The sequence below is a fragment of the Saccopteryx bilineata genome, chromosome 9 (genome assembly GCF_036850765.1).
Source record: "Saccopteryx bilineata isolate mSacBil1 chromosome 9, mSacBil1_pri_phased_curated, whole genome shotgun sequence".
Classification (NCBI taxonomy): domain Eukaryota; kingdom Metazoa; phylum Chordata; class Mammalia; order Chiroptera; family Emballonuridae; genus Saccopteryx; species Saccopteryx bilineata.
The window spans coordinates 89235373-89259277 of NC_089498.1; the positions used below are offsets into that span (position 1 = coordinate 89235373).

The 23905-nt window shown below is 38.3% G+C and overlaps 1 protein-coding gene across 2 annotated transcripts in view; it reads right to left on the bottom strand.

Annotated features, from left to right (window-relative positions):
• Nucleotides 1-23905, bottom strand: part of GRID1 (glutamate ionotropic receptor delta type subunit 1) — an 854435-nt gene that overhangs the window by 269818 nt on the left and 560712 nt on the right. The window lies entirely within an intron of this gene.

Consider the following 23905-nt stretch of genomic DNA (forward strand, 5'->3'; position numbering starts at 1 on the left):
GTGACAGGTGCCATACATTTATTTTCACAGCTGCACACAATTGCATCATGTAACTATGCCACCATTTATTTACTCTGTTGCTGATTACCATTTGAATGTTTTGGGTTGATTGCTATTATGAACAAAGCTTCTATGTACGTTTCTCATGTGTATGCATCTTGGTGCACTTGTATAAGAATTTTTCTAGGGTACATACTGAGAATAGAAGTTCTTGTTAGAGGAATAAGAACATGTTCAAATTTCCTAGGTAATCCAAATTTCCAAAGTGATTGCACCAATTTATAATTGAGTAGGATACAGAAAGTTCTGTCATTCTGCATCCTCAGCTGCACGTGACAGTGTACAACTTTCTGATGTTTGGCAATTTGGTGAGTATGAATTGGCACACCATTGGATTTTAATTTCTACTTCTCTAATTACTAAAGGGATTAAATATCTTTCATATATTTATGAATCATTTGTGCTTCCTTTCTGTTGTTTTTGTTTTTGTCCAATTGCTATCAGGTTGGGTCTCTTGCATATTGATTTGATGAACTGTTTTTAACTCTAGAAAGTCTTTGTCATATGCTACAAATATCTTCTCTAGTTTCTAGAATGTTTTGTAAAACTAGCCTATAAACTCATCTAACCTGGTATTTTCTTTGTGGAATTTTTTCTTATTATTTAATAAATTCCTTTATTTTATAGGCATTTGGTTTGCTTTTCTTTCTTTTTCTTAAATCTTATTTTTTTCTAAAAATTCAGCCATGTTGTCCAAACTTTCCTTTTGATTGCCATAAATTGTTCATATCTAATTCTTCTACTTTTTCTCATGCTTCTAAAGCTCTGTGTCCTGATCCATTTCTAATATTTATCTGTGCCCCCTATCTTATTTTGATGCTAGAAGCTTTTCTATTTTATAAATCCTCTTAAAAAACAAGTTTAGGCTTAATTGATGCTGTTATATGCTGGGTTTCTATTTTATTCATGTCTACTCTTTATTATTTTTATTTTACACTTACTTTGTATATTTTTTTATTGATTGATTTATTTTTTAGGCAGAGAGATAAAGGAAGAGAGAGAAAGAGAGAGGTGGATCTGTTGCTCCACTCCTCCATGCAGTCACTGGTTGATTCTTGTCTGTGCCCTGACCAGGGATCAAACCTGCAACCTTGGTGTATTGGGACAACACTCAAGTCAATTGAGCTACCCGGCCAGGGCCTGCTTTTTTTGTTTTTTTAAGTGGTTATTTTTCCAACCTTCTAGGTATAAAGCTTAGTTGATGAACCTTTTATCTTTTGTCTTATCTAATGAAGTATTTAAGATAATACATCTGAGCCTTGGCCAGATAGCTCAGTTGGTTAGAGCATCGTCCAGAAGCACAGAGGTTGCTGGTTCGATCCCCGGTCAGGGCACATACAGGAGCACATTGATGTACCTGTTTCTCTCTCTATATATATATATCTCTCTCTTTCTCTCTCCCCAAGTCAATAAATAAAAATTAAAATGAAAAAAGATAACAAATCTTCACCCAGCACAGCTTTAGTTATGTCTCAGGAGTTGTCATATACATACATTGTATCACTCTTTCACAATTCCATTTTGTTTTATTTTTGACCAATGAGTAATTTACTATGGATTTTTCAAAATTTTTCAAACATGAAGTTGTTTTTTTAGTAACCCTTCTTAGTTGCCTAGTGGTCTCTAACATAACTACATTGTGACCTGAGAATGTGGCCTGTGTGGCACTAACCCTTTCAAATGTGTTGAGCTTTGCTTTGTGGCCTGTCACGTGCTCTGTTTGCACGTATGTTTCATGTACATTCACTGTACAGCTGCTGGTCCGTGGTCTACTTTTAGAACCATTATATAAAAAATTTGTCTCTTTTTCTTCTTACATTCAGCCTATATTTTCAAAAATTAAAAGAACACATTTTTGAGGATTTTGTTAGTTACACACAGATGTAGAATTATAACTCCTTGCTGAACTAAATGTTTCATCATTATTTTTATATGCTCCTTATGTCTAGTAATGTATCTTTTCCTACAGTTCTTGTATATGGAGTCACTACAATTGTACCAGTCTTATTTGGTGAGCATCTTCCTTCTCTTTTTTCATCTTTGTTGGCAATTTTTCTCTCTCACATTTTAGTTGGGACTCCTGTAAACAAAATATACTTGATTTTTTATATCTATTTTTAACTTTTTAGTAGAAATCTTGGACTATGGTTGGACTGTAGCTACTCATATATTACAATTTATTATCATTTTTTTCTGTTACATATTTTACTTTTTTTTTTCTTTTTTTGTTTCCCCTTGAAATGATTTGTTTTCTATTTTCATTATTTTACCCTTCTTGGAAAATTATATGCTTCATGTTATCTTTCATTGGTTATCTTAGAGATTTTAATATACATACTTAGCGAAGTGTTAAGTTAATCAATACTTTTACTTTCTTCTTCAATATTTACCTCTAATCACCATCTTCCCAAGTAATATGATAACAATGTCCAGTATTTTAATTCTATATTTCATTATGCCTTCCTGGAATGCATAATTTCATTGCTTTATAAAGTCAATATTTGTCTATTGAACCCAGTATGTATCAATATTTTTGTTAGACATTCTTTTCTAGACATCAAATCTTATATCTGTGATCATTTTTCTTCTCTTTAAGTACTTTCTAGTTTCCTTTAATGCAGGTTTATTGATGATAAACTTAGTTTTTGTTTGCTAGAAAACACCTTGATTTTGATTTCATTCTTGAAAAATAAAATCCTAAATTGACTACTATTTTCTCTTAGCACACTGAGGGTGATATAACACAGTCTTCCAACTTCCATGCTTGTGCAATGTATGTTTTTTTAAGGCTGCAATAACAAATTATCACAAAGAAGGATGCATTCCTTCCAGAGTTCTAGAAGGAATCTGTTTCTTGTCTCTCATAGCCTCTGGTGACTTGTAGCCACATCGCTCTGATCCCTTCCTCTGTGGTGGCATGGCATTCTCTTCTGCAAGTAGATCTCCCTGTGCCACCCTTTTTAAAGAATATTTGGGGTTACATTGAGAGCCCACAGAGATAATCCAAGATAATTTCCCTACCTCAAGATCATGAACTTAATCACTTCTGAAAAATGTCTTTTGCTACATAAGCTTAACAAACACAGTGTCCAAGAATTTGACCTTGGCTCTATTTGGGGCTGTTATTCAGCCCACTACCTCCAGACAGCAGGAATCAATTTAACTGCCACCACCACCCCCCTTCAAAGATGACCAGTGTTTTCTCTCTGGATGCTCCTTAGATTTTGTTTGTTTTGTTTTTGTCTTTGGTGCTCTGTAGTGTTACACTATGATGTGCCTAGGTATGTATCTTTAAATTTTTATTCTGCTCCTAACCCTTGGGCTTCTCACATCTGACATTTGGTTTCTTACAATAATTCTAGAGAATTCTAAACCATAATATCATTTAACATTATTTCTTCCCCCATTATCTTCTATTTCCTTTTAGAAATTCAGTCAACAATGGTTTAGATCTTATTGTTCTTCCATATGTATTCACCTCCCCTTCACATTTTTACCTCTGTTTCTCTGAGCTGCATTCTAAATGCTCTCTTCATATAGACTTGACTTGGGGGGGGGGGCAGTTAACACACAATATGCTGTACGGAGAAGTTTAGAATTGGGCTCCTGAAACTTGTACAACCATGTTAACTAGCATCACCCTAACAAATTCAACTTAAAAAGTAAATACACAAATAATCTCTTCATATTTTCCAGTTCATTGATTCTCTTTATATATGTGTCCACTTTGATGTTTATTTTTAACTTCAATTATTAAGTTTCTAATTTCCTGTTGCTGTTTGTTTTTTTCTTGATTCCACTTCTTTTCAAAATGTCTTTCATTCCTTAATCATATTTTCAAGCTCTTTTAAGCCTACTTATTTAATACTCTATGCCCGTTAATTCTAATAATGAAAGTCTCTTCAAATCTTTTTAAATAGTCCTTTTATTTTCTTTGCCTCTTACTCATGGGGGCTTATTCCTTCCTTGTTTCCTCCTTTCTTACTTCTTTCCTTCCTCCTTCCTCTTCTTCATTCTTTCTGTCATGTGTGCAATTTAATTTCCTTAGAATTTTCTTATAAATTCTTTGAAGTCTGATTGGAATTTGCATTACTTTAGAGAATATTTACGTTTATTTCTGCAACCTACATAGGAGCACTGCTAATCTGTGACCACACAAGGTAATAATACTCAATAAATCTGTGAGCTTCGTTAGGCAGCACAGGTGTGACTTGGGTCACAAGCTTGCATGAGGATCGCCAATTTTAAGAAATTTTCTTCCCTCCATGCAACTTCAAAACCAAGACAGAAAATTCTCCTTGATGTTCCTTCTGCACAGTGAGTTCATGTCTAGTTAGCCCTTACACTGAGTTATAAGTGTCTTTCTGTGTAAATCTTTCATTAGGCTCCACACTTGATTGGTTCTTACACTTCATCTCCTACATTCTATGCCCCACACAGCCAGAAAGATAAAATCTCAACATCTCCATGGTTTGGCCAATAGACAAAGCAAAAACTAAATTTAAAGTTCACACATTTCCTAAAATTTTCATTTTTTATTTTAATTTGTACTCTGTGCACATTACTCTTGACTGCTATGTGATTCATTTTAAAATATTTTTAAATATATCACATCCAGCTTTTTTAGGTCTTTTCCTTTTCAGAGTATCACTCAGCTAATTATTCTTCCATAAAGACATACTACTAAACCTTGTATATTGAATTTTCATTCATTAGCATAGGACCTTCCCCTTTTCCTGGGACATACAACCTATCTTCCAAACTCCATATACAGGGTAAAGCAAAAGTAAATTTACAGTTGTGAGTATGCAAAATAAAGATATTATTCTTGTATTATTATTTATTAATTATTGAATTATTTTTCCATATGAACAACTGTAAACCTACTTTTGCCCCATCCCATCTGTCTTGGCTATGTGACTGAAAAATTTCAGTTATTATGCTACAAGTTATATTTGCTCCATTTGAATGCCTTTCCTAAGTTTATTGTCATTCATATTAGAACAAAGGCTATTTCTGAGGGGCCCAAGAGAAGACTAGGCAACCTTCTCCATTTGACTCAATTCCAATTGTATTCTTGGGTCATCAGACTACTGAGAGTGCAAGAAGGTACACATTCCCCAGATTCCACCTTATTTTGTTATCCATGCTGAATTTTGTTAGCTCACCTACATACAATTGAACAGGTTTCACCTGTAAATCTCTCACCAACACTGGTCATTTAGGAGATCATCTCTGAGAGACGGTGGAGACTGGGACTGGGAAGGTTCAAATGGATCGTCTTTAGAGATGGTGAAAACGTAGATCTGGAGTATAGGCTGATTGGTAGAACTGGAATAAAATGATAGCAAAACACCACTGGAACTAACTCTTTTTTCATTGGAAGGAGTATTTACAGGTGGGTAACAAAAATTTATAACAACTGAAACAAGCAGAGAACAGGATGGACTTTCCAATTAACATGGCATCCTTCTTGACAGTCACAAGGGGAGAAAAGATTCTTTTGTGCTTTGTGAAACACTTGAGAAAGATTTCTATGAAAACAAAGGAATTTAAGACTTCAAGCACTGAATAATAAAAATACCCACCACCTCTAATTTTGCACTGAGAATGTACATTGGAGTTTGGACAATATTCAATTTCAGTCAAGTAAATTATTAGGCAAACTTTACAAATCTGTACATCACTTACAGAGAGTTAAGACTAAAGAAAAGTTGGATGAATTCTAAGGACAGCCAATTCTCACATCCTTCTAGAAGGCATCTGTTTGATTCACTGATTAAAGTAAAACTGTCACCCCTGGCCAGTGTCAGACTGGCATGTGGAGGTCCTGGGTTCAATTCCCAGTCAGGGCACACAGGAGATGTGACCACTGCTTCTCCACCCTTCCACTTCTTTCTCTCTCTCTCTCTCTCCCCCTCCTGAAGCCATGGCTCAAATGTTGATAGAGCAAGGTTGGCCCCAGGTGCTGAGATGCATGCAAGAGTCTTTCTCTTTGTCTCCCCACCTCACTTAATTAAAAAAAAAAAAGTAAAACTGTCCTTCTTAGAAAGCACAGTAAGGAACCAGGAAGATCTGACTGCCTCCATTTGGAGGCATTGTGTGTCTTCAGCCAAGGCCTCTAGCTGGCCTCAGGGAGACTCACCAGTCCAAGAAATGTAAAGTATATAAGTCCACATTTTCCTATGGAGAAAGCCCATAGGATGTATTGATTTTCAAAGGAGACTTTGACTCAAAATAAAGGTGACAAACAACTGATATGGACATTAGTATTGGTTTTTAAAGTCCACCTTGCTGCTAACTATAAATAAATATTTTTAAAACAATGACATCGACAGGATTAACATGCAGACATGGGACTTTCAATGTCTGTTGGACTCAGCTACTTCTCCCGTACTTGTGTCTCTGACATAACAAACAACTGCAGAAAGAGAATTAAAGCAGCAGTGGAACTTGTGTGACAAACTGCTATGTGACTATAAAACTGACTAAGTGAGTCCATAATATTGCATTGCTTTACAGACATAGATAATAGGGTTAAGGAAAACAAAAGAGAAAGAAAGGAAAGGGAGAGCAGGTGACAGAATGATCCATCAAATAAGTTGCATTGAAATTACAGATATGTGTAATAGCATAATAGAAATTTAAATGTGAAGAATAGACACTGACCCTAGGAAAGGGGGAGCCACTGGGGAATGGAGGGGTGACAGATCTGCTGCCTGCCAGGCGGTCTAGCTTTCTTCTCCTATGCTAGCATAACCCTGGTGTGAACAGGTACCCTGCCCTCACCATGTTATTCAAGATGGTGGGAGATGACCTCCAGACTCCAAACCAGACGTGCATTGCTTGGTGTTGGTCAAATAAGTTTGTAAAATAGGATTTTTATGTTTGCATTGGGGGCTGGGCAGCACCAGGGATATGTGGGTCTATGAAATTGCAAATTAACTTCCTGCTTGGGAAGGGCCATTGTTTTTGCTAATGTTTGCTGGAAGAGAGGTTTTTGCACCAGAAAGTTTTGAAAAGAGAAGAAGGAGGAGAAGCAGAAAGATGCCATGTTTGCAGAGAAGAAAAGAGAAAGAATGCAGAATGCTGAAGGAGAAGCCATGTTGGCAGGGAAAGAGAAGGTGTGCAGATGGGGAACCAGAGCTGAGGGGCTTTGGGAGCCCTACTGAGAACCTGTGAGCACTTTGATTCCAGGGGAAACTGGAGAAGATTCTCCTGGTTGTGGAACTGGAGAATGTCAGGGCTTTGGGAGCTCTGAATAAAAAGGGAAGTGTGTTTGCTCATCAGCCAGTACAAGACTTTAATAAAGGAATGGTTCACCATTTTTTGGCTCCACTGTTTCTTTACCATCTGTCTGAATTCAATGAGAACCTGCATGTGAATTGGCCATGACCGCAACGGTCTCTGGCCCTACACTTGATCTGAGCCAACCAGGGTGGTCCTACTACTTCAGGCAGTTCTAGGGGAGGGTACATGACTTCATTTCTTGTTTTGATTTGTGAAGGAGTTCTCCATGGGGAGTTCTGAGACAGTTTGCTTAATTTTAAGGAGAAGACCAAGAACATCTAAGTCTTTCTGCCTGTGGAGGTTTGAATCATGGGAAAATTCCGAGGGCATGCTCGGCCCCCTGAGGACAACAGACAAAGCAGGGTCCGGCGCCTCCAACTCCCTCTACCCTACAATCTGTGACCGTCTCTGCGCCTTCTCTAAGGGGAAGCGGGAAATTCTCATAACATTTAAGGAAATTGGATTCAGATTTTTCTGTATTTAGAGTCAAAAAGAAGTTGGCTGAAACAGGATTTGATGTGCCTGGTAAGTGGGCACAGAGCAGACTTCAATTATATCTGAAGTGGTCAATTTTTTAAAAAAAAATTGAGATCTCAAAATGTCAGCATTTGAATGGTAAACATGTAGGTGCTTGTTATAACATACACTGCATCTTTTAAGATTATTGGAATTCTGTAAAATTTAAAACACAGTGAGCATCACAGTAGAAGTCTTGCCCCAGGTCTGTTTCAGTAGCAAAGAGGATACATTTTTATAATGAGAATAAATCTTCAAAACAGCAATTAAATGGAAAGACTCTCCTTTTTCTAAGTATACATTTTTTTATAAAAGTTATGTACAAATAAGTATCTGTCTGCTCCATAAGGCTTCAGTAAAATTTCTGAACCTTTAGATATCAGGGGGAAATATTTTGAAGCACTTATATAGAGCTCTAAATTTATACAGGGCTGTACAATCATATTATTAGTCATTTCCTTTTATTCCTTAGAAAGACCTAGATCTATCAAACATCTGTGTGATACCAGCATTATTCCAACTCTGGAGAAATAATAAAGTTTATTTACCTCCTAAAAACCATGGTGTCAGTAATCTAAAGTTAATGATAGTAAAGAAACTTCACAGACAAGGCTGGCTTGAAAGAAGTTGAAAATAAAGAGAAAGAGGAGTCAATAAAGTTGTGATGAAAGAACTATTCCCACGGAAGTCTAAAGGCCTGTCAGACTGTCGGCTGTGCTCAGATCCCCATGGAGCTCTTAAGGCAAAACGAGCTAAGGCTGCACAGAGACAAGGAGGTCCGGGTGAGGAAGAGAGAGTGGGAGGGAGCTGCCAGCACTGAGTGCTGGTTACATTTCCAGGACAAAGGGTGACAGCGGGAAAGTACCTTCTGAGTGCTTGTTCTGACCAGGGACATACTCTGTCTCATTAGTCATCCCCTAAAAACTCATGGAATATGAATGAGTCTCCCTATTTTGCATAGGATATAGATGTAACCAGAGAGGATCCCGCTCCTCCCCAAAAGTGGTCTATGGACCAACAGCATCAGCATCATTTCGAAACCTGTTAGAAATTCAGATTCTCAGGCTCCACCCCAGAGCTTTCTAGTCAGAATTTATGTTTTGACAAGATCTCTGGGTGATTCATAGGCATGTTAGCATTTTTAAAAATTTTATCTTTAATCACAGCTGACACCAAATATATTAGTTTCAAGTATATAACACAGTTATTCAACATTTACATACCTTACAAAGTGATTGTTACAATAAGTCTAGTAACCATCTGTTAACTTTTCAGAAGCACTAGTCTATTACACTGTGAAGCTAACAGAGTAAAATCTGGGGTCATATGGGTTTGGGTTCCAGTCCTGGCTTCTCCTTTTTCTGGCTGTGTCACTGGGACAAGGCACTTAATATCTTTTAGTGTGTACGGCCAGCAGTCGCTGCCGTAGCGGCCGTTCACATGCAGTTTCCCATTGAATTCGGACAGACAGTAAAGAGACAGTGGAGCCAACAAATGGTGGGCCTTTCCTTTATTTAAGTCTTGCACTGGCCGACGAGCAAACACACAGGGAAAACACTTCCCTCTTCATTCAGAACTCACAAAGCCCCAGCACATTATCTGGTTCCTCCTAGAATCAAAGGCCTCACCAGTCTCAGCAGAGTTCGCTAAAGTCCCTCAGCTCTGGTTCCTCATCTGCACACCTCCCTTCTCTATCAACATGGCTTTTTCAGCACTCTGCATTCTCTCTGCTATCCCTGCAAAACATGGCTTCTCTCTGCTTATCCTCCTCCTTCTCTCTTTTCAAAACTTTCTGGCATGGATACCTCTGCTCTAGCAAATATTAGCAAAACAATGGCCCTTCCCAAGCAGGAAGGTAATCTACAATTTCACAGACCCACATATACCCTGGTGCAGCCCAGCCCCTAATGCAAACTATAAGCAAGCAAACATAAAATCCTATTTTACAAACTTATTTGACTAACAGAATGTCATCTGTAAATGGAATAAGAGTGCGTCCCAAGGTTTTGACTTAAAGCAGTGACTTTAATTAAATGAGATTCAGCATGTCTAGCACAGAGTCTCTCAGCTAGTACTCCTTAACCTTCTAACTCAAAGCTCTTTCTACAACCTTTGAAAGGCATCAAAAGACCTGTCTTAGCCTGGCCTCCAGGCAAGCCAGAGCAGCCCTTTTCCTTGCCCTTCCTCCAACCCCAATGCTCCTGTAGCCTCCTCCAGACCCCCAAGGGCACCCATGGCAGACTACCCAGTCAGCACTTAGCTCTTTCCTGCTCCTCATTTCCAGAGACCTTAGGATATAATGCACTCCCTGCCAAGATATCAAACTAGAGTTCAACCATCTTATCGTTACATAAAATGGCCCATTGATTGAAATCTATATGGGCTCTTTATTTTTATAAATAACATAAATGGTTTCTGCTCACAATAAAGCCAGCACTCTGCCTGCCTCTTTTACCCTGGGCTTCTCAGGGTACAGGTGACAGAGCTATTCTCCATAACACCCCCTTCATCATAGCCCATTCCCATGAGTGGGCCCAGTCAGACTAGCCAGCACAAAGAGCTGACCTCGCTCCCTAAAGACTCATGCCTGGCTGTGGCCACAGAAAGGATGGATGTCGCCTCAGGCTCTCTGCAAGTTCCTTCAATTCCTCACCCATCCACTGGTTTAACAGGAGAATCTGTTATCTTGCCCAGAGAAGCCCAAAGAAAGTCTCCAGCTTTGCATTCTTAGTGTTTCTTTCATTCTATTTTATTTAATTGATTTTATATTTCATCACATTTTATTGAGTTTATTCTATTACATTTGACCATGAGCACAAGGTGGAGCACAAGGTAGAGTTTTGTCCTCCAGTGAACCAGGGGGCCCACACTCCCAGAACTCAAGGGAGACCATCACTGGAGCTCCCGTGGCTGGCTGGCGATGGACAGGCTGGAGCAGGCCATGTGCGGACTCAGCTGCCTTTCTCCTCAGCTTTCTCCTCTGCTTTCTTTCTTCTTTAAAAAACTTTGGAATTCTTTTTGTTTTCTAAATTTTATTCAATTTGTTTAAACTAAAACAGAAGGTTTGGCCATTCCTCCAGGGTCCGTCACCCCCCACCCCACCCCTGCTTCCTCTTGGAACCCCCAAACTGAATCTGTTCTCTGTCCCCGGGAGCTTCCTTTTCTTTGTTTTGTTTGTTTTTGTTTTAGAGTCCACATAAAAGGGAGATTTTATGGTACTTGTCTTTTTCTGCCTGATTTAACTTTCTTGGCATAATGCCCTCGAGTTCCATCCATGCTGTGCAAATGGCAATATTTTATTCTTTTCTATGGCTGAATAATATTTCATGTGATATCTTCTTTATCCATTCTTCCACCAATGAGCACTTAGGTTGTGTCTATATCTTGGCTATTATAAATAATGCTTTAAGGAATGTAGTGTTACACACATCTTTTTAAATTAGTGTTTTTGTTTTCTAGGGATAAATACCCATGAATGAAATTGCTAGATCACATGGTAGTTATATTTTTCTTTCTTTTTGAGAAACTTTCATACTGTTTTCCATAATGGTTGCACCCAGTTACATTCCCAACAACAGTGCACAAGACTTCCCCTTTCTCCAAACTCTCACCAACACCTGTTATTTCTTGTCTTTTTGATAATAGCTAGTCTAATAAGTGTCAGGTGATATCTCACTGTGGTTTTGATATGCATTTCCCTAAGGGTTAGTGATGTTGAACATCTTTTCATGTATCTGTTAGCTGTCTGTCTTCTCTGGGGAAAAAATAAATGTCTATTCAAATCCTTTGCCCAGTTTTTAATTGATTTTTTTTTTTTGCTCTTTGCTATCAAGTTATATGAATTGTTTACATATTTTGGATATTAGTCCATTATCAGATATATAATTTGCAAATATTTACTCTCACTCAGTAGGCTGTCTTCTATGATGGTTTCCTATGCTGTGCAGATTGTGTAGTTTGACATAGTCCCACTTGCTTTTTTGTTGTTGTTGTTACTTTTGTTGTTTGCTTTTGGTGGCAGATTAAAAAAAATCATTGCCAAGACTGATCAGGGAGTTTACCGTCTAAATTTTCTTCTAGAACTTTTATGGTTTAAGTCTTACATCTAATTCTTTAATCCATTTTGAGTTAATTTTTGTGTATGGTATAAGATAGTGGTCTAGTTTCAATGTCTGGAATGTGGCTGTCCAATTTTCCCAACATCAAAGAGGTTGTCCTTCCTCGGTTTATATTCTTGGGTCCTTCGCCATAAATAAATAGGCCAAGTGTGTGTGGGTTTATTCTGGGGCTCTCTATTCTGTTCCACTGATCCATGTACCTAGTTTTAGGCCAACAGCATTCTGTTTTAATTACTGTATCTTTGTAATATAATTTAAAATCAAGGAACTGCCTCTATCTCTGCTCTTCTTTCTCAGATTGTTTTGACTGTTCTCTTCTTTTTTTCTGTCTTACTTTCACTTTCTCCTTGCCTATTTCCACTATCTCCTTTTCTCTCACTCTTCCTCCCTCTCCCTCTCTTCCCTTTCTCCTCTTTCCCCTCCATCATCTCCTGCCTTCCTGCTTCCACCAACCTTGCAAGTTCTGCATTCATTCTCATAATTCATGTCTTCCACCTCTGTTCATACAAGTTCCTTCAATTGTAATATACTCAGAATTCTAAGGTAGATTCAACCAATTCTCAGAAATGGTTCAGTGATTATACTCACTTTTTCAGATGTGATATTCCTGAAATATGCTCTAAATTGGACCAGAAATACATACTTCTACGAGTCTGGGCAACCTTACAATAACTGTAGGAAAGGGCTAAAATATTGCTTTGTTTGCCATTTGGAGGGCAAGGCAAATCTAGAGTCTTCACAGTTCAACACTCAGGGCAGAATCTGAGGAGGAGGTCTTCAGGTAGCAGGACTCTCAGGCCCAGGCACTGAGTGGTCCTCATGCAATCCTCTGCTCCCCGCAGAACAGCATGGGATTTGCCTGGAAAAGAGCTGCATTGGGAAACTGCACTTACTAAGATCCAAAATCCTCTCGTCTTCTGTTATAAACCTTCAATTCTGACTCTTGCTTTGAGGGCACTGCGAATTCTCAGTGTTCCCTGCACATAACCAGGAGGAAAACTGTCACTCCATCTACACCGGAGATAGAACAGAACCAGCTCCTCAAGAGCCAGGTGTTTCTCATATTCTTCTGTCCTCCAGGTGCTAAGCACAAGGCCTGATAAAAGCTTCTGAGGGGTGGAGGCAGGGGTGAAGGAGGAAGAAAGAGAAGAAGGGAGGAAGAGAGAGAAGAAGAGAGGAAAGAAGAAATGAATTCCTCAGAACTGTACACAAAAATAATGTGAACCTCAACAATTTTAATATTTAAAACTCTGACCTAAGTAACTATCTCTACAACATGAAGCTATTGCTTTTTAGTCTGTCGTTAAACTTTTAGAAGCTGGATGGGGTTTCCACTTGCAGCTGACTCCCCAGGCACATATTCAAGCAGAAAGATAAATATAACAGTGATTGGATTTGCTTGCTTGCTACAAACCACTCTAATTATTTTGTTTGCAATACCTACTTGTTTGTCTCAGGAGAATATTTAAATCTGCTTTTATGTGTGCACAATTACCCCTAACACCAGGAAAATGAGACCTTTTGTTTCACATTAACACCTCATATCTTTTTATCCTCCAAGGAGCTGACAGAAAATTATAATTTTTAATTGCATTTATAATTTAAAATCCTGAAATAATACAAAAAATTTTTTCCAAAGATTATTTGAAAAGAAAATTGCATGGCCCAGAGCCCTGGAGGGGATAGTTCTGAAGTTTATAGCCCTGTGTTCACCATAGAAAAACCTCTACATCTAAACCGGTTCTAATTGTGTAGACACAAGGGTAAATAGCTGAGAATACACATTCAGAAGAATACAGGATATACAGCATGATGATTAAGAGTGTAGAGGCTTACCATGATGAATTAATATCAGTTGAATTTACCTCTCAGTTTAAATAACTAAAATACAAGCAAAGGCATGAAACAACAGATTTCAGACACTAGACAAATGCCACAGGTGAACAGTGATCTCAAGAGCAAAGCAACAAGTAACTTGAGCTTGAGCTTAGTGCTCAGAGAGACCTTCCAGCAAGCTGCAGAGGAAGGAGAAACCTAAACACAGCCTGATAGTCTCGATGAATTGACAAGAGAATCTGGAGTTTGAGTAAGCTAAGGCAATTCATAAAGCAGAGTTTCAGAGGAGACAGAGTTAGACAGAAAAAGGCCCTCAGAAATCTGCAGGAAGTTTACTCTGAGTCTGTAGCTGAGTATTAATCAGCACATGTGAGTGAGGAATTACCAGAGACCATGGAAAAAATCACATGAAAGGATGATGTTTAACACACCCCCTCATAATGGGTCAGATTAGACAAGGCAGCAACATGCTAAAGACTATTTTACTAGTCACATGTCAACAGTTCCTCTTATGTCTTCTCAAGTGGCATCCAGCTTTTGCATGAACCCCCTGTGAATGCTCTCTGCCCCTGAGATAATCAGATGTAAAAGGATGAGAATGTTTGCTTATTAATAAAAATGTTTTAAAAGGAAAAAAAAAGACTATTTTACTGACATGCCTAACAAAACTTCAAAGCAAGTCTTAAAAAATCAAAATGTTCCAGTAATTCAACTGTGTCCTTGGGAGGAAGTGGGAGAAGAGGGTAACCAAGGAAGAAAAAAAGAAATCAAGCACTCAGCACCCAAACATGTAAAATTCACAATGTCTGGCATCTAATTAAAAATTATCGCACATACTGAGAAACATGAAAATACAGCCCATGATGGGGAGAAAAATCAACCAATACAAACAAACCTAGAAATAATACAGAGAGTAGAATTGTTATAACAGGACATTAAAATAGATAATATAAATATTATAAATATACACCATATGTTCAGAAGTTAAAAAGAAGTATATGCATGTTAAGAGAAATAAAAGACATCAATTTAATTTCTATCAATAAAAGAGTCAGTGTCTGAGATAAAAGGTATTCTGGATGAAATCAACAGCAGATTAGGCACTCAGAAGAAAAGTGAATAAACTTGCAAGTATGAAATAAAAATTTCCAAAATGAATCATGGAGAAAAAAAAAGACTAGAAGATCAATAAAGCATTGGATAGCAGTGGAACAATTAAAGCAACCTAATAACATGCATATCATTTCAGTCCATGAAGAAGAAAGAAAAAAAGAGAAACAATATTTGAAAAACTAATTTGTTTAAATCCACACCCAATCACATAATCAAAGAGAAAACTATCTTAAAAGCAACTAGAGGAAAAAGACACTTATACAGAGGAAAATAAAGACAAGAATGACAACTGACTTCTCATCAGAAATGAGGCAAACCAAAAGTCACTGACATGACACCATTAAAGAATGAAAAACAAAAAGTGGATTATTTATCACAAGTAGGCTAGAACTATGAGAAACTTTGATAAAATGGGCAACTTCCTTAAAAGGCACAGACTACAAAAAACATCACTCAGAAAGAAACAGATAGCCTAAATATCCCTATATATATCTATTTAAAAATTAGATTAGTTGTTTAAAATCTTTCCATGGAAGGGACCCTTCCAGGCCTAGATACAATCGCTGGTGAATTACACATTTGTTTAAGGAATATATAATATCCATTTTACACAAATTCTTTCAAAAATTTGAAGAGAAAGAAACACATTACCTCTTATTCCAGAAGGCCAGCACTATCCTGATCACAAAACCAGACAAAGGGTTTCCAATAAAAAGACTACAATGAATATGCCTCATGAACATAGATACAAAGCTTTTTCAAAAGTAAAGAGTGCTTTAGTTAAGTTTAAATACAACAATTACAAAAGAACAAAATCAACATGACCAAGTGGGGTTTATCCAGGACTGTGAGATTGGTTTCACATTTGAAAATAAATCAATTTAGTTCTCCATATTAAGAGAATGTTTAAAAAGACAAACAACGTGATTATCTCAACAGATGCATAAAAAAGCATTTGACAAAACTCTCAGCAAACCATATAAAAGAAAACTTCTTCAACCTGATTAAGGGCATATATGATCAACCTGCATCTAACATCATAATTAAGATGAAATGCTGAATAGTTTCCCTAAGGTCAAAAAAAGGCAGAGACGTCCACTCTTTCTACTTCTACTCAGCATTATACTGGAGGTTCTAGAAAAAGAAATAAAGGAGGTCCAGATTAGAAAGGAAGAAGTATAACTGTCTTTATTCCCAGATGGCGTGGTTGTTTATATAGAAAAATCTCAGGAAATCTACAAAAGAAAGCCACTAAAACTAATAAGTAAGTTTAGCAAGATTCTGATACAAGGTCAACATTCAGAAAGAATGTATTCTCTACATGTTAACAACAAACAAGTACAAATTTAAATTCAAAAAGGAACCATTTACAACTGTATTAAAACTATTAAATATGAATGGATGAGTTGAACAAGGCCAATACACTGCAAACCATTGCTAAAAATAATTAAAGAGGCTATAAATAAATGAAAACATATATCTTGTTCATAGATCAGAAGACAATATTGTGAAGATCTCAATTCAAATTATTTCTACATTCAACACAATAGAAATAAATTCTAATTTATATGAACATGCAGGGCCAGAACTAGGGTTAGGCCCTTAACACAAACTTGTGACTCCCTCCTAAACTTTGAGCTTTTGGTACCTCGTGCCTCATCCTAGTCCCAGCCCTGTGACAACGTGAAGGACCTAGAACAGTGAAAGGAAAACTTTTAGAAAAGGAAAAGGTAGAGAACTTAATTCACTTGATTTCAAGACTAATTAGAAAGCTGCATTTATTCAGTGTGTCATTGGTGGGAAGACAGACATACAGGTAAATTGAACAGAATAGAGAGTCCAGGAATAAATCCAAACATTGAAGGCCAATTGATTTTTTTGGCCAAAAAAAAAACAAACTACACACAAAGTGGAAAGGATACTATTTTCAGTAAGTACTACTGACACAATTAAATATTAGCCCACAAAAAATAAAAATTATCTCAGCCCTTACTGCATACCACATAGAAAAATTAACTATCAATAAGCACAACAGCATGAATGAATTTCAAAACCATTATACTAAATGCAATAAGCTAGGCAAAGAGGATAATGTACTGTGTGATTTCGTTGATATAAGATTCTAGAAAATGCAAAGTAATCTATAGTGACAGGAACCAGATGCGAGGTTGCATGGGAAGGGTTGAGGGAGAAGTGGATGACATGGGGATGTGAGGAAAATTTTGTTGGCAATACAAGTGTGCATTACCCTGACTGGTGATCGTTTCCCAAGTGCACAGGTTGTAACCCAAACTGTTAACTCCTCCAAGTTTGCAGGATCTTTTAATGTCAGTTATACTTCAAAAAGTTTGTAAAATAATAAGACTAGGTACTAGATAGAGCAGATAGCCTGGGTTCAAATCCAGAGCATCCTCCATAAAATCACACACCCTAAAAGCCCCATTTCCTTTCCCTGCTCTGCACACTTGCTGGGTGCGTACCCTTGGGCTTTTTGCGGTCTCTGTACATCAGTTAGGTGAGCAAGTCTGCCAGCCCCACCTTCAAAATTCCAGAATCTCAGCCAGGGGTCGGAAACCTTTTTGGCTGAGAGAGCCATGAACGCCACATATTTTAAAATGTAATTCCATGAGAGCCATACAACGACCCATGTAACGTTACACATTATTCAATAAAAATTTGGTGTTGTCCCGGAGGACAGCTGTGATTGGCTCCAGCCACCCACAACCATGAACATGAGCGGTAGGAAATGAATGGATTGTAATACATGAGAATGTTTTATATTTTTAATGTTATTATTTTTTTTATTAAAGATTTGTCTGTGAGCCAGATGCAGCCATCAAGAACCACATCTTACTTGTGAGCTATAGGTTCCTGACCCCTGAGCTAAGCAATCTCATCACCCCTGGAAGCCACCACCATCTATCTCTAACTAAAAGCCCTAATTTTCCAATTTTGTCCTTTTTTTCTGTTCTTTCTCACCCCAACCCACAGTGTATTTTCTTTCCATTTTTTTTAATTTATTGATTTTAGAAAGAGAGTAAAGGAGAGAGAAGAGAACATCAAACTCTTCCTCTATCTGCCCTAACCAGGGACTGAAGCAGCAACTTCTGCACTTTGATACGATGCTCTAAACAACCAAGCTATACAGCCAGAACAACCCACAGTGTATTAAACACAGGGGTCAGGGTGGAAATATAATTCAAACTGCATCACTTCCCAGCTCAAAATGCCACAGTGGTTTCTTAGTCCTCTCAGAAAAAAGCCGAAGTCCTTGTAAGTCACAGATGAAAAAGAGTGTCCTCATGCCTCATGCCTCCTCTTACTTATCACTACTTTATGCTGCAAGATTTCACTCAATTATTACATGTCTGTTCACAATTTTATCCCCAAATTGTCATGGCACTTCCCAGTCCTAGTCGCTCATTTCTGTGACTACGTTTCATCCCATACAGTGAGGTGTGAGCTGATATACAAAACCCCAATAGATAATAGAAGCCTCTTTCCGTAAAACCAATACTTGGGGGAGGAAACAGCATTCTATATTAAACTGAATTGTTACGCTACACTGGAATTTCCCTTGGAGGACCAAGCTTGCTTGCCATAAAATTCTATAGTGAAGTGCCTGGCATGCACACACAGGGAAATGACTGGGAATTAGTGTCTTGACTAAAAACTCTCACTCCGCGGTGGATATAAAAAGTCCAGAAGAGTCTAAATTAAGGGAAAGAGGATTTAGTGAGAAGCATTTATTTGAGGGGAAAGAGATTGTGTGCTTCTACTCTTCGTAAGAGTGAGGAGGGTGCTGCTCTTTCATTGTGAGTCTTCCCAGGGGGGCTTTCTTGAGAGCCATGAAGATGCCCACAAAACAAAAGGGGGCCCTGAACATACAGGACTTCCTGGGTTTAATCATAAAAGTTCTTTACATCATTTTCCCCACCCTTTGAGCCTGCTTATTCCCTTCTATTGGTTGAAAATCAGGGAATATTTCATGGCTTTCTTTTTAATTAAGATCATTAGAAAATTTCATGCCACTTGAAGTTGCATAACCAAGCTCTGATTCAAAATTTTAAATGATCTAATCCAATATAATCATCGGAAGACTTCCTTGGCTTGGTGCAGAAATGGTGACTCTTCAAATACATAAATCAAAGTGTGTCTCCCATGAAGGCTGGACTAGGCATCTCAACAGCGGCACTCCGTGGCGACAGCACAGGCTTTGGGATGACACCAGCTTGAGCTTAAAATTACATCTTGTCTTTTAAAGTTGTGATATTTCAGACCTTTTCTGAGCCTCGGTTTCATTTTCTGTACTCTAGGATGAATAATATCTCTTTCAGAAGGTGGTTGTAAAAATTTAGGCATGTAACAAAAGACTAAAATATAAGCAAAAAATAAAAAATATGAGCAAACAAATCACAAATTTAGAAATAGACATGATCAACACATAAAGGTTCCAAGTGTTTGATTCAGATAACAAGCAAAGAAATACAAATTAAAACAACGCAGGGAGCCTTTTTTCACCTATAGCAGGGGAAACAATGAAAAACGCTGGTTAAATCCATGTTCTCAAGACATAAGAGTAAGATGAGATAGGCATGCTGATAGAAGAAGCTTTGAGAGTTCCTGTACTTAGAAACAATATTTCTACCATCACAAGGAGTCAGAGACATCAGCAGGTGTAGGTGGAAGGGCTGCAGTGTTATTTATAACAGCATTAACCAAGTTACATTTCCAAAAATTGAGATTTCCATAAATTATGTTTCTTCCAATTGATAGACTACTAGGAGGACATTAAATATTATCTCAAATATTATTTAACTGACATGATAAAATGCTAATGATATTTTACTAATTGAAAACAGTTGAACACAAACTGAACATAGAAACAGGAAAACCTCAATTTGGCAAAATAAATGACATATATAAGGCTGTTTGAGAGGGTAATTCATTGGGATATTAATTTGCATTTTGTTCTACTATTGCAGACGAGTCAGAAAGTATTATAGCAATTTTTCTCTGCTTTCCTTCTCTCCCTGTCCCTCCCACTCACCACACCCTCCCCCACACACCCACATAGAAGGTAAACAACACTTTATGCTCTAGAGAAGGTTTGTGCTCTTCTTCCTCCCAAGATATTTTCTTTCCATAAATAGGTAAACTGAGAGTGATGGTTGGCTGAGAAGCTTCTGAGGCTTAGAGAATGAAGGTAGTTGCAGTGGCCTGAGCGAGGAAGTATCCAATATAGATGGAGAGTGGACAGAAGAGCAGTTTGTGGGTTTGCAGCTCCCCGACACACATTATTCCCAGGGTGCACCTATTAGAGAGGACTGACTGGCTGATGGCCATTGAGGAACAGTGGGCCCAAGCATGTGGTCGCTCAAAAAAAAAATCACTATACCAAGCTTGAAACCCAAACTAAGTCAAAGCTTCCTGAGTGTATACAGAGATAGTTCTATGATGAACAACAGTGTAAAACCCAGGAACTCTGCAGGACTCTAGGAAGTACAGGGCGAGGAGAAAGTGATTCTGTTACGATTGGAATTGAATTTCTTACCAGACCTTTAAATGGGGCTTCACAGACAGGTTTAATTTGTTTTGATACAGTGTCCATAAAGCATGAAAGCAGGGCAGGGCACACAGTAGACACCCAGCAATAATGTGAGTCTGCTGGCTTCAAAGGACAACCACACAGCCGCTACTCTTGCAGTGGGTGCCTACAACAAACAAGCAGAAATCTGAGGGTAGGAAGGAGGTTGTTCAGACCCTATTGGCCTCCAAAGGTGGACTCTTCACCAATTCTTGACCAGGCCAGAGCCCCTCTACACCTGGCCAGAGGAAGCCACGCACGATGGTGACAGCATCAGGTTGCTCAGCCCCACCTCTCCTCAGCAGCTGACTAGCCAGTCCGTCTCCAGGGCTGTGAAAACAGGATCCTGGTTCTGACCACCGACAGTTAAAGGGTTTCCTCACCTCCCTTTCTGTTATTGCACAGTATGCATTTGGGGTTTTCAACCAGCTCTAAGAGACAGGCTGCCCCAGTGTACAGAATATCCTCCGGTTTGAAACAGTGGAAAAGAGAGCCAAAACTGAGCCCATGGTCTCCATGAGCCCTTAGAAATAATTTAAGACAATTTATAAGAAGTTCTGGTGGTTTGAACTGTCTCCTGCCCCCATGTCTGCTTTCACATCCAGCATTGAAAGGACCCTCTTTAGGAACACTACCAGGGGCCTGCTACCCCCCAGCTATATGTGAAGGCAGTGGGAGTGTGTGTGTGTGTGTGTGTGTGTGCGCGCGCACACACACACGTGCTTCTTGTCTCTCTATGTGATGATTATCCAGCCTGGCAAAGGAGGTATAATAACAGGGTAGAAGGCACAGGTAATGGGGTCTTTCTGGCACAAGCAGTGAGTTCTCTGAATCCATCAGAATCCATTTGTAGGAAGAGCAATGGATAGGAATGTAGAGACACTAACCTTTAGTTTTCAGATACATTTGCTATATGTGGTAATTAGAGTTATTTTAAGAACTCCCTAAGTGTCAGCACTCCTTTTCCCTCTCTGTCAAAACTCTGCTAAATGACTATAATACACTTATTGGGAACAATTGACTCATTTCTCAAACAGAGAGTTGGATTCCACAACAGTGGTAGGAGTCTGTCCATGCTGTTCCATCTGCAGGGAGTTTGGACTTCAGTGCAAATTGCACAGAATCTGGAGTGGCTCCTACAGCCTTGCCTAGCTGTGGTTTAGTGATCCCAGCCATGTGTTGCTCAGCCATGAGGTCTCTGAGGGCAAGAAGCACACTTCTCCTGAGCATCCACTGCACCTTGTAGGTGTTCAATGCCTATGTGATAAGTAAATGATAGATTGTTAAGCATTATCAGTTCTGGTATGGAGATAGGACATAGAGGCAGAAAGTAAGGACCACTAAAGAATCAGAGCTTTGATCCTTGGAAGTGTTGGAAGAAATTGATAGCTGTTGCAATGTGCAGGGGAATAGCAATGTGAGCTGATTCTTAAAGAATACATAAGTTTAAAAAGTAAAGCTAGAGAGAACTAGAATACGAGCAAGCCCAGAACACAGTTAGAAAAGCTGCAGTTCAGGTTCAATCAGGTGATGAGTCAAGTCATGTATCCATCCCCCACACTCCTCATGAAGACCCACACTGGCTTGCTGTCAATTCCTCAAATCTGGGTGTCCTGGATTAAGCTCCAAAGACAAACTTTCCCACAACACATCAGTTATTTGTTAATAAAAAAGCTAGGTTGTAAAAGCAATTGCTGTAAATCAGACCCCATGCTGGGTCACTTTGGGTGAGTCATCTCATCTAATCTTCACAACCTTCCTTACGAGGTGGCTACCATGGACCCTACTGAGCAGATGAGGAAAATGAAATTCGAAGAAGGAAGTAAGACAACTGGCCCAAAGTCACAGATGTGGAAAGCATTGGAGCCAAAGCATAGCCCTGGTGTACTCCCAAGATGGGTGCATCACTACTTTCTTACCATGTATGCAGCAACAGGTACCCAGCCCAGGGGACACTGAAAAGGGATGAAGAAAAATATTACATGACAATAACTTCCTCATATATCAATAACCAAAGACGTTAAACCTCACAGACACATTTCCAGTGAACACATTGCTTTCCTTTCAGATGTGACTCCTGTGAGGCACTGGCTTCTTTCCGCTAGCTTCTACATGTCCTTTCACCCTTTCCATAGGAGTTTTTAAAAATAAGCTAAAATGCATAAAGAGAAAAAATGTAATAATAAAAATAAAAGTTTTATAGTAAGACTTTTACAATAAGAACTTCTTACCACTTCCAAATTATAAAATATTTCAAATATTGCTGGGAATCAGTCATGCCTTTAGAAGTTCCTTAGTGCTGAGTGTGAGGGGGACAGGTAAGAGAGGAGTAGTGAGGCATAGGGGACATATTCTTTAACTCGGAGTCACTTATACCTAAGTTCAAATCCTGATCCTGACACTTAGTAAGTGACACTGCAAAGTCAATGCATATCTCTGAGTCTCTGTTTCCTTACCTGTAAAATGGGAAAATCTAAGTCGAAGTACCTGAAGACTTGGTCCTCCCACCTCTTCCCAGCATTCCCCCTAGGTGATCACACCCTCATGGGTAGCACGTGGCACTGTGATCTCTCCCTGCTGCGTGAAATGCTCTCTTCACTCCGCTTCCAGGACTCCACTCTCTACCAACAATATCAATACTCACATTCAGTGTAAATTATCTAAGCACTTCAATTAAAGAGAGGATTGTTAGAATACATAGAAGAGCTAGATCCAAATATGAAAAACCTTCAAGAAACACATTTTACTTTAAGCATAAAGGAACAAGTCCATTAGAAGTAAAAGAATAAAAAAAAGAATTATGCTTACACTAATCAAGACAAATCAGCAATTGCTACAGCAATATCAGATAAAGTATATTTCAGGGGAGAGAACATTTCAGGCAGAGGGATAAAGAAAGTTGCTTCATAACAATAACAAATCCATTTATCTACAGTACATAAGAATCCTAAACATTCATACCTCTTATAAAAAAAGCTTCAAAATATATTAAAAACTGATAAAACTGCAAGAAGAAACAGACAAATACAATTAAAGTTGAATATTTTAGTACTTCACTCTCAATAACTGATAGAACAAGTAGAAAATATCAAGACACCAATGGTATAATTCTGAGAACTAGAAAAAAATATTCCAACAATTTATATAGAACCATAAAAGACCACTAATAGCCACAGCAGTCTTGAGAAAGAAGAACAAAGTTGGAGGAACACGCTACCTGGTATCAAACTATACCACAAGGCCATAGTAATCAAAATAGCATGATACTAACATGAAAACAGACATATAGATCAATGGAACAGAATAGAGAGCCCAGAAATCAACCCATGCCTTTATGGACAATTTATATTTGGCAAAGGAAATAAGAACATAGCATGGGGTAAAG